Source organism: Podarcis raffonei, chromosome 7 (genome assembly GCF_027172205.1).
Source record: "Podarcis raffonei isolate rPodRaf1 chromosome 7, rPodRaf1.pri, whole genome shotgun sequence".
NCBI lineage: Eukaryota > Metazoa > Chordata > Lepidosauria > Squamata > Lacertidae > Podarcis > Podarcis raffonei.
In genome coordinates, this window is record NC_070608.1 from 75,166,511 (window position 1) to 75,178,569 (window position 12,059).

General features: G+C 43.3%; 1 protein-coding gene across 5 annotated transcripts in view; it reads left to right on the top strand.

The window, feature by feature from the left end:
- The window catches only part of CDH18 (cadherin 18), a 625,894-nt gene that overhangs the window by 489,404 nt on the left and 124,431 nt on the right, over window positions 1-12,059 (top strand). The window lies entirely within an intron of this gene.

Here is a 12,059-nt window from a genome sequence, read left to right on the forward strand (position 1 = left end):
TAGCAGGTGGTTTTGCTTGCTTTTTTTGAGATATCTAGAGCAATGTGCTTGCAATGGTGTGCATTAGTTCCTTTGCGCTGTTTGTGACATCAGGGTCATTTGGAAGGCTACTACATATTACCCATCATCTTCATAGAAGCTTGTTGGCTTCTTTAGGATTGCCTTATATTTCTTTACTAAAACAACAACAACAAAACTATGGTTACGTGGAACATACTCAATAAACACACAAGACATAACCGGCTGTACTTTTGAATAAATAAGGTACGCTATTCATTGTATCAGTTTGTAGATTTCAACAGAAGTCTCATAAAGTTCAATGAAAAAAGCAGAAGACCCAGTGGACCAGTTCATTCTCTAGTCAGTTCATGCATAAGGTCCATACATGTATAAGTATCTATTCCACCTGTCTGTTCAAAGAGTCCAATAATCCACATGAAGAGTTGTTACAGTTCCACAGAATCCTTTCACAGAGTCTCAGACAAGGATTTCCGGAATATTAGCCTTGTTTCGCCATCCTAGGCTTCATCAGTAGAATAGGCTCTAGGTAATGCACATGCCATATGTAATATTACAGGATAGTGGATCTTATAACATAGTAGTGGTTGCAGTAAGCAGCAACCGTTACAAAGCAGGATTATATCCTGTAATATTACATATGGTATGTGCAGTTGTTTATGGTTTTTTACATTAATTTTGCTGTAAAAATGTGTGAGATTATGATATTGTATTTATTTGCATTATACATTATACATGTATGGACCTTATGTATGAACTGACTAGAGAATGAACTGATCCACTGGGTCTTCTGCTTTTTTCATTGAACTTTATGAGACTTCTGTTGAAATCTACAAATTAATACAATGAATAGTATACCTTATTTATTCAAAAGTACAGCCGGTTACATTTTGTGTGTTTATTGATTATATTCCTTTACTGGCAAGGATCCCATGTTTCGTTGCAACTACAGAGCGGGCAGAATATGAGAAGCTGTTGTCACCACTACATCTTCATGCTGATGTGGGGGGAAATATCATGCTCTCGCCTTCTCCCCTCCGCTTAATGCCCCTCTATCCCTGACATCTCTACTTAAAAGGGCCATAGGTAGCAGAACAGGGGGGAACCAGTCACACCTTAGAGCAGGGGTCAGCAAACTTTTTCATCAGGGGGCCGATCCACTGTCCCTCAGACCCTTTGGGGGGCTGGACTATATTTTGAAAAATATAAATACCCTGCAAGCCGGTCCCGCAGCTGCCTCCAGACCTGGAGGAAGAATGCACTCTGCACATGCTCAGGAGTGTGTCTCAGCACCACCCGCTCACCGCCGTGGTTGGCGAGCAGCAGTCGCTCTATTGGCCCGTCCCCACGGAGCTCCCAGGTGGCATGCACCAGGTGCTGTGGCCCATCGTCTGAGGCCAGGTTGGTGGGCAGGCCACGTACACCGAGCACTAGGCAGGTGGCACACAACTCACCCTCCAGCTGCTCCAGAGCAGCCGTTGAGCGTGCCACCAGCAGCAGTGCCGAGCCGGGCACCAGGCTAACAGCCATGCTAAGCTCCGGCTGAGGCCCTGCAATGCACCCATCACGATGCCCACAGCATGGCCCAGACCCATCGCTCTCCAGCCCGCCAGCCTCTCCATCGATGGCCGCACTGGGTTTACCTCAGCTGTGGGTATGAGGCTTCAGATTGGCCCCAGGAACTTCCTGCAGCCAATCTGAAGCTGCGCCAGCGTCACCACCTGCCCAGAAGCCGTGCCAGCATTGTGGAAGTCAGTCCCCAAGTGGCGAGGCGTCCGCAACTCGCGGGGACAGACGGAGCAGGTGGCAGGGTCCGTGGGCCGGATTTACGAGCCTGGGGGCCGCATCTGGCGCCTGGGCCTTAGTTTGCTGACCCCTGCCTTAGAGCATAGCTGTCAGTAGACAAAAGAGAGCTAGACTAACCAAATCAGTATTTTCTGCTTGCTGCATAGTAGTGAGTAGCAACAGGGAGGGAAGTGACGTTCCTGGTCTTCCTGAAGAAAGCAGTTCTGGAATTTAATCCTGCCTGCTCTCAGGTTTTCATGCTTTCCTGGTGGTGAAAGGGGTGATGAGGGTGGCCCTTCATAGAGAACAATTAGAAGCCCACAAACCTCCCAAGGGCGTTTATGCAATGTACCTGATTGGCTCATTACTTCTTTCTATCTGTTTTAGTAGCAAGGGGCTGTCTGGCCAAGGTTGGTTAGCTTTAAATGTAGCTGTAAGAGCTCCTTGGGAGAATATCAGAGTGAATTGAATTGCTGGCCTCTCATAAGCGTTTTGATGATATGCATGTGAGAGAGATGCCTACACGCACCTTGATGGTTTGTCATCACTCTGAATGACAATGATGGTAACGATGATGATTGTTCATGCTAATGCATCAGTTGTGGCAGACAACATCAACATTTGTTTATGCCGGCTAGGGAGGAAAGAGAAGTGTGAATGGTATGGTAATGTCATAAAAGATAAAACCTGCTATGAGCAAGGAAATTGCTGTGCTTGTTCACTTCCACATAAGGTGTGTACAATGGCCCAATTAGTTTGCAGGTGTCCTGTTGTGTAGATGAACCAAGTTAGCTTTATCAAGCTGTGCGGCAAGTGCAGATGAAGATATTCGCTATGCAGATGATTGAGATTTTATTTTTTATTTTATGGCTTGGTTTGTTATTCTTTGTTTTTGCACCAAGTGATAAGAAGAACAGTGGAACCTCGGTTTTCGAGCATAATCTGTTCTGGAAGATCATTCGAGTTCTGCAACATTCGAAAACCAAGGAGCAAAGGGCAGTCTGCAAATTTAATGGATAAAATAGGGGAGGGAAATTCAATGGAAGCCATTAGACTTCCGGGCTGCATTCAAAAATGGAAGCATTTACTTCCAGGTTTTCGGCATTTGAAAACCAAAACGTTCAACTTCCGAGATGTTAAAAAACCGAGGTACCGATGTATTTGCCACACATTGGAGCAGATGTAATAAAATGTATGTTCAAATGGTTGCCTATGACCACCCAGAGCCATGAGAAAAACACTTGGATTATCAGTAGCCAAGCAGAACATGTTCTCAAGGCACAGAAGAGAAGCAACATTATTAAATATTATTAATAATAATAATCTCCTTTCTATGCCACTTCATATTTTTAAGAAAAAATATCAAAGCTGTTTACAACACATTAAAATATCAAATAAAACTTTACTGAAGAAAGTCCACTATAAAGTATACATTCAAAGCAACATAACTAACCCCAAACTTAAAGGTTTCAAAATAAAACATTGCTAAAGGGAGTCAAATATAAAAGGCATGCTTAAAACAGCACAATTGGCAAGGAAATAAAATCTTAAGCATCGGACGCATCTGCTGTTGCTGCCAATCCTGGCAATGCTGTTTCAAGGCACGCAGCAGCTGTGGAAGCTCAGGCTCAATGACCTGGGTCTGCACTAAGACACAGGCAAGATGGCCTCTGGCCTCTTCGACAGACACAGCTTTTCTAGCTGAAGTCAGCCAGGGCCCGGTCCTCCAGGCCAATAATAATAATAATAATAATAATAATAATAATAATAATAATAATTTATTATACCCCGCCCATCTGGCTGAGCCTCCCCAGCCACTCTGGGCGGCTCCCAATCGAGTGTTAAAAACAATACAGCATTAAATATTAAAAACTTCCCTATACATGGCTGCCTTCAGATGTCTTTTAAAAATAAGATGGGAGGGCGTTCCACAGGGCGGGCGCCACTACCGAGAAAGCCCTCTGTCTGGTTCCCTGTAACCTCACTTCTCGCAATGAGAAGGCCCTCGGTGCTGGATCTCAGTGTCCCCTGAACCCCTGAACGATGGGGGTGGAAACAGCCCTTCAGCTATACTGGACCGAGGCCGTTTAGGGCTTTAAAGGTCCGCACCAACACTTTGAATTGTGCTCGGAAATGTATTGGGAGCCAATGCAGATCTCTCAGGACCGGTGTTATGCGGTCCCGGCAGCCAGTCACCAGTCTAGCTGCTGCATTCTGAATTAATTGCAGTTTCTGGGTCACCTTCAAAGGTAGCCCCATGTAGAGCGCATTGCAGTAGTCCAGGCGGGAGATAACTAGAGCATGCACCACTCTGGAAGACAGTCTGCAGGCTGGTAGGGTCCTAGGTAGACTAAGTGGGGAAAGGCCTGCAAGGCAGGGGGCAGGTCTTCCAGGACTCACAGCCAACATAAGAACATATGAAAAGCCTTCTGGATTGCAGCAGTGGTCCATCTTGCCCGGCATTCTGTTCTCAAAGTGGCCAATCAAATGCCTGTGTGAAGGACGAAGGCAGTGAGCACAACATCACTCTGTCCATGTGTGATTCCTAGCACCTGGTATTAAGAGGCATATTGCCTCTGGAAATGGATGTAGAAAATAGCCATCATGGCTAGGAGTACTTTCTTTCTGTATTCTTTTTTAAAAAAATAATAATAATATTTTATTGAATTCAAATTTAAACAGGATTACATAATGAGTATAACGAATGCATCTCCCTGCCAGTCTCCGTTTCCAGAGTGCGGATTTGCCCCTAATAAGACATAGCTTCTGTTCAGCTCCATATTTTCACAATCGTTGATAAAGCAATTAATTTGAAAGTGTCATTCCACAGTGTTCCATGCATTCTTGATGAGTGAAAGCCATGTCCAATGAATTGGACGTACCAAATAAAATCAAACCATATTGCAAAGAAGGTAGCATTCCTCATTCCTGTACCTAGAGGTAACAAACTTGCATGGATCACCCAGCAGCCATCTAATTTTGAAATTATTTGTTTCCTCTTCTAGAAAATTCTGAAAGGAAGAGGGATATTACTCCCTTGGTGAGTAGTATACAGGGCAATAGAGGACATAGAGCGTGCTGCCTTCATGTCTTCAATCTGGCCTGATCCTCAGCCACAAAGGCAGTCATTTGTTGGCTTATTAAAGAATTTCCTAGTCAGATATTCTGTGGGCATAGTTTGAAATCTAAGCTTAGTAAATGCATATGTAACCGAGGGTGGGGGGAGGTTAATTCCCAGAGATAAGCAGCTCTTTTATGGCCGGATTTATTTTTAATATACCAAACTGAGGACTTAGAATTCTTCATATATTTAAAGTCCATTTTGGCATTTTCAGCAAAAATTACATTGCTGATCTTATGGTGAGAAATGTCCTGAGATGACATTACAAGAGAAACTGAATAGCCCAACAGTATGGGCCCAATTGATTGTCTGGGTTCAAAAGCGTCTCCAACTGCTATTCCAGCAAGAACATCAAACAGGAGAGATCAGGCTCATTCCACCAGAATATGAATGCCGAATAATAAGAATAATAAGAATAATTTATTTATACCCCACCCAACTGACTGGGTTTCCCCAGCCACTCTAGGTGACTCCCAACATAATATTAAAAGCACAATAAAACATCAAACATTAAAAACTTCCCTAAACAGAGCTGCCTTCAGATGTCTTCTAAAAGCCAGATAGTTGTTTATTTCCTTGACATCTGATGGGAGGGCGTTCCACAGGGTGGGCACCACTACCGAGAAGGCCCTCTATCTGGTTCCCTGTAATCTCTCTTCTCACAGTGAGGGAACTGCCAGAAGGCCCTCGGAGCTGGACCTCAGTGTCCGGGCTGAACAATGGGGGTGGAGGTGCTCCTTCAGGTATATTGGGCTGAGTCCATTTAGGGCTTTAAAGGTCAGCACCAACACTTTGAATTATGCTTGGAAACGTACTGGGAACCAATGTAGGTCTTTCAGGACCGGTGTTATGTGGTCTTGGTGGCCACTCCCAATCACCAGTCTAGCTTCCGCATTCTGGATTAATTGTAGTTTCTGGGTCACCTTCAAAGGTAGCTCACCACTTCATTCTGGCCTTAAAGAACTGGTGTCCCTCTCCTGTCTCGCCTCTTTTCTTGCATTTCTTTCATGTTCAAACCTGGGTTGAAAGAAAATGAAAAGAATAAAAATTCAAAACATAAGATATAAAACAATTGAACTGTGTGTGGGGAACCTGTGCTTCTGCCCTAATGTTGCATCCCCTCCAGATTCCAACAGCCTAGAGGTCATGGCTGATTGGAGTTCTACTCTTATCAACCTCTGGAATGCCACCCCTGAAAACCATATACTCCTGCAACATCATAAAAGTTGAACTTCATTCAATTCAAAGCAGCTTGGAACTGCTATCTCTATAAAGCCCATTTGAATTCAAGCAAATTAAGATTTAGATTCATTCCACATGGGATAAAGTTCTACAGTGATGGGCAGCTAGTGAAAAGGCCTTCTCTCTTGTGCCTGCCAATCTGAATGAACTTAATGATGGACTTTCAAGGAAGGCATATTTCTCCAATATGCAGCTCCAGGCAGGTTCATATAGGTGTAACCAGGTTCCACACCACTTAGGGTTTCAATGATATCCCCCAGCACTTTAAATTATGCCTTGTAATATGCTGGTAACTAGAGTTACCAGTGCAGAAGAGGTGTTAGCAACCAAACAGCTGTATTTGGCACCAGTTGAATCTACCAAACTGTATTTAAAGGGAACCGCATGTAGATGGTATTATAGTCAGTCCTTTCTCATGATGGTACTCACCAGTATGGAGTACCATCACCTCTTTTTGTTGCTGCCCGTGGAAGCATCTTCAAAGCTCATGACACCTTTGGTAAAGGCTGTTCTCCAATTGGAGTGTTCACAGGCCAGTGTTTCCCAGTTGTCGGTGTTTATACTACATTTTTAAAAAAGATTTGCCTTGAAAGAGTCTTTAAACCTCTTTTGATGACCACCAGCATTACACTTTCCATTTTTAAGTTTGGAATAGAGTAGTTGCTTTGGAAGACGATAATCAGGCATCTGCACAACATGTCCAGTCCTACAAAGTTGATGTTGAAGGATCATTGCTTTGACACTGGTGATCTTTGTTTCTTCCAGTACACTGTCATTAGTTCGCCTGTCTTCCCAAGTGATGTGTAAAAATTTTCAAAGACACTCACCATGACAAGGTGATGATCCAGTGAGTGAGTGGTTGTAACTAGAGCATGAGTGACAACAGTAAGTTCCTCTCTCTCCATACAGAGTCAGTCCTAACAAATCAACTGATACAAGGCATTCTTGGGAACTGATGCTTTCATTTATAGTGAAGTTTTGGAGAACTCCCCAGATTGTGAACCTGATACAGCCCCATATATCCCTGGGAGCATACCTTCATCCAAGTAAGCAGATTTCCCTACCATCAGTACTTCTAGCTTACCTGGATCAAGCTTCAGTTTGCATGTCCTCTTCCATCCTAAAACTTTTTGCGGACACCTATATCTCTAATGTTCTTCAGTCTGATTGAAGATCAGTTTTGCTTTTGTTTTGTTTGTTTTTTAAAAAATGAGTACAGCTTATGGAAAAGAGATACTTAGCAGTTATGTTGTCTGGCCAGCTGTCCTATCAATTGTCCTCGCTAACAATGTTATTGCAGCAGCTGCTGCTGTTGACTTTTTATAGAAAACAGCTTTGGGATCAGAATGCCAAAGCTGGTGGTCTGGAAAAGGAGAATAAGGCAGAATGATGATCTTGACAGATAAATGATCCGCACAGTAGATGTGTCAGCAGGCCTGTAAGCTGCTAAGCCCCTAAGCAAAGCAGAAAGTTAGGCAGAAAAGCCAGTAGGGGCAGTACCCCAAAGGTGAATTGCTGCATATGCTTACTGAGGCCTTCTGCTGATTTAGTAGCTGCAGTACCACTCCCTGGCTATTTGTAGAGGTATTTTCAGACAGCAGAGGGTAGTTGCACTCTGTTTTGACAGGCTGCCATGATGACCCTGTGAATGAGGCTCACAGAACTGGGTGCAAGATTTGAAAACTTCTAGTGGCGTACATATAGAGCTGGGTGGACTGGTCTATTTCCATTCTGTTCCCCTTATGAATGTCACCTCCTCCCCACAAAAAAAAAAAAAAAAATGTTTCAGACCATTTCCACTGGTCTATAGTGGCAGCCATTTTCTACCATATATTCTTATTCTTTATCCTTGTTGTTGTTGTTTAGTCGTTTAGTCATGTCCGACTCTTCGTGACCCCATGGACCAGAGCATGCCAGGCCCTCCTGTTTTCCACTGCCTCCCACAATTTGGTCAAACTCATGTTCGTGGCTTCGAGAAAACTGTCCAAACATCTCGTCCTCTGTCGTCCCCTTCTCCTTGTGCCCTCAATCTTTCCCAGCATCAGGGTCTTTTCCAGGGAGTCTTCTCTTCTCATGAGGTGGCCAAAGTATTGGAGTCTCAGCTTCAGGATCTGTCCTTCCAGTGAGCACTCAGGGCTGATTTCCTTAAGAATGGATAGGTTTGATCTTCTTGCAGTCCATGGCACTCTCAAGAGTCTCCTCCAGCACCATAATTCAAAAGCATCAATTCTTCGGCAATCAGCCTTCTTTATGGTCCAGCTCTCACTTCCATACATCACTACTGGGAAAACTATGGCTTTTACAATACGGACCTTTGTTGGCAAGGTGATATCTCTGCTTTTTAAGATGCTGTCTAGGTTTGTCATCGCCTTTCTCTCAAGAAGCAGGTGTCTTTTGATTTTGTGACTGCTGTCACCATTCTTTATCCTTATTCTTAATTAAATTTATATACCACCCTTAATTCAAAGATCACAGGACTGTTTACAGCACAAATACAAAATGACACACATATAAACACAATGAAGTCTGATAAGTAAGTCCAAAAGGAATCATGAAAGGGGTACAAAAAAATTGGTTCCGCTTCTGAGTGGGACCAGGTTGCGCTCGGGCCAGTAGGTCCCACCCCTGCCTCAGCATGGTGTGGGATAGCATCCCGCGTCACGCTGAGGATGGCCCGGCTACGCCTTTTGCCAGGCGGCCAATCAGAGTGCTGTGGGGGCATGGCCAGGGGCCAATTTAAACTGTGGCGTGACTCTAGAAGCTCCTATTTCAGGAGGTGCGGCCATCACCTGCCCCTCCATGCGTAAGGGTATTCCGTTAAAGGAATCCGGGGGTGTGGATTTTGTCCGAAGCCTGGGGAGGGGCTAGGACCATGTCACGACCCCAGCGGGAAACTTGAGGGGGGGTCGAGTCAGTCTGCATCGGCTTCCCCCACTGGTAGTTTACCCTTCCAGACATCCTGCAAGGCGGGCAGGAGTCAGATGTAGTCTGTTGGTGCCAATGCCTAAGCCAATACCGCTCACATTCTCTAACCAATAAAGTTGTGGCTTAAATTTTGCCCATCAACATTAACCTAAATTCTGTGTCCTTGTATCTTTATTCTCCTGGGGGTGGCTTGGGGGGTCTTGAAGCACAACATTTCTATATTGTAACAGCTTTGAAAGGTAGCACAGTATAAAGATGGAGTATTTTCAAGTGTTTCAAATATTCTCTATTTTGGACACAATTTCGTCGCAACGTTATTTTCAGTGTCATTTAAGGCCCACTTTTCAGCCTACTTCCTAAGAGCTCCAATCGGCTATTGCTGTTTTAAAAACACCAAAGATACAAAATGTAGTCTGCTCAGACCATTTAGCAGAACTTTATCAGGGAGTGTGGATGCTGAGCAGGAACTTGTTTGAGCTGTGAATTAATCCAGGAGATGTAGATCAGGCAAGTTTGACTCATAATATGGATGCCGAGGATTCCTCCAGCATCTCTTCCTACATACAAAAGCATAAGGAGCATATAGAGAAGAAACTGTGTGTTTGGTGGGTGAGGGGACATCTCTACTATAATCTAAAATGTTAAATCTTCCAAATCTCATATGGAGTCTTAAGTTTAGGACTGAAACAGAGGAATACAAAGTGCCACCAATAGGCTGAGACTTGGGTCACTTTTAATAAAGTTCTTTACTTACAATTTCCTGTTGGACTTCATTTTTCGGCCCTTGGCTGCCTAATTAGTCTAATTGATTTTCTTCTGTCTTCCTCCATGGCAGAGCTGTTACTTGTCTCTCAGATGGAGCTGTTAATAAATAGTGATGGGAGTCATTTGCTTTATGTTTCGAATGAATAATTAAACCCCCTGCCTTCAAAATATTTGTGCCTACCTTAAAGAGAGATGATTCCTCAAAGCAATTCTTTTATAAGTAGGTTTTCTGGGAATGGTATAAGAGAACTCAGTATTTATTTATTTTTTGTGAGTTCCTGGAATTAACCGAACTGCTTTCTGGGAATAAAATAATTGTGAAGGCACTTTGAGTCTCTAGAGTGAGTGTCCTCTTATCTTTCTTTCTTACCAAGAGTAGGTACATCATCAAAACTCAGGATATATGTTGCCACATGTATTTATTATTTATGTATGTTCTTACATTTGGAGCTCACCTTTCTTTCTTCCATCATGGAACCCAAGACATGGGGTTTGCAGGCAGTCACCTATCCAAGCAGTGACCAGAGCCTTACCTGCTTAGTTTCACTCAAGGTGTTGGCCTGATGTGTCTTCAGCCCATACCCTGTAGAATATAGCCTGTCAAAAAAGCAGATCAAAGAAATTGAAATTGGAGGGATATCCAAGTACCTAGGTAAAGGTACCCCTGACCATTAGGTCCAGTCACGGACGACTCTGAGGTTGCACATCCATCTCGCTCTATTGGCCAAGGAGCTGGCGTTTCTCCGCAGACAGCTTTTCTGGGTCATGTGGCCAGCATGACTAAGCCGCTTCTGGCGAAACCAGAGCAGTGCACGGAAACACCGTTTATCTTCCCGCCAGGTACCTATTTATCTACTTGCACTGGCATGCTTTCAAACTGCTAGGTGGGCAGGAGCTGGGACCGAACAGCAGGAGCTCACCGCATCGCAGGGATTCGAACCGCCAACCTGCTGATCGGCAAGCCCTAGGCTCTGGGGTTTAGACCACAGCTCCACCCGCATTCCTATACAAGTGCCTAAATTTGCCTATATTGTGCCCCTCTCATTAAAAGAGTAGGATATTATAAACATACTTATTGTATACAAGCCAATATGATTTTCTCCCCCTTTACCTGAAAGTCTTGCAATAATATTTGTGTTCTTCTAATGACCCTTTCCCAGGACAAGATTAACATCCACAAATTTTATTATGCAAAAGACCACTTGTAAAGTCATTTATATTATTGTTCATGCATGGATACTAATCTTTTAGGAAATTACCAATATAGAAAAAGCTTTATATTATAAGTATGTACTATGTGCAAAATAAAAGGTACAGTAATTCTCATTTAAAAGAAAGCACATTTCCTTCCAATATATATTTCTAATTTATCTCTATCTGGAACCGTATATGTTGACACAGTTGCTATAACAGCATAGAAGAACCAAACCAGGGCCTTTGTGGCAACATCTTCCTATTGTAGCATCTGAACCAGTGTAAGCATTCATGTTGCTTCCTAGAATGTATCTTTTTGCATCTGGTATTGTTTCGAATGTGTGCTTGTACAGAGAATCTCACAGAGAACAATTTGAATGTTCAGAATGCCATATAATCATAGAATTGTAGAGTTGGGGGGTCATCTAGCCCTCTGCTTAAAAACCTTCAAGGAAGGAGAGTTGTTAACCTCCCAAAGAAGACTGTTCAACTGTTGAACACCTCTTAGTGTCAGAAAATTCTTCCTGGTGTTTAGTCAGAATCTCCTTTATTGTAACTTGAAGCCATGGTTGTCCTTTCTGTCACTCCTTCTGTTGCTGTCATTTATTTATTTTTGCTGGTTTTAGTCATTTATAGACCAACCTTGATTCCCCCAAGTCAGTTTGCATAACAAAACTGCAAACTAAAAAGTAAATAAATCACAAAACAATATCAGACAATTATGAACATAGAATTGTAGAGTTGAAAGGGACCCTAAAGCCCATCTATTCCAGACCCCTGCAATGCAGGAATCTCAGCTAAACACCCACATATACAAAGTATAAGAGCCTGCAGATAATCAGTAATATAAAGCCTTATGGGGGGGACCCTTTCCAATAAAGAATAGGTTTGTCAGAGTTTTTGGAGAAGGGACTTCAGTATCTGCTGAGCCACTACCTCGAAGGCATAATCCGATTTGTTCTTCACTTATATCACACCAAAGCTCAGAGGCTGAACAGTTATTGAACTA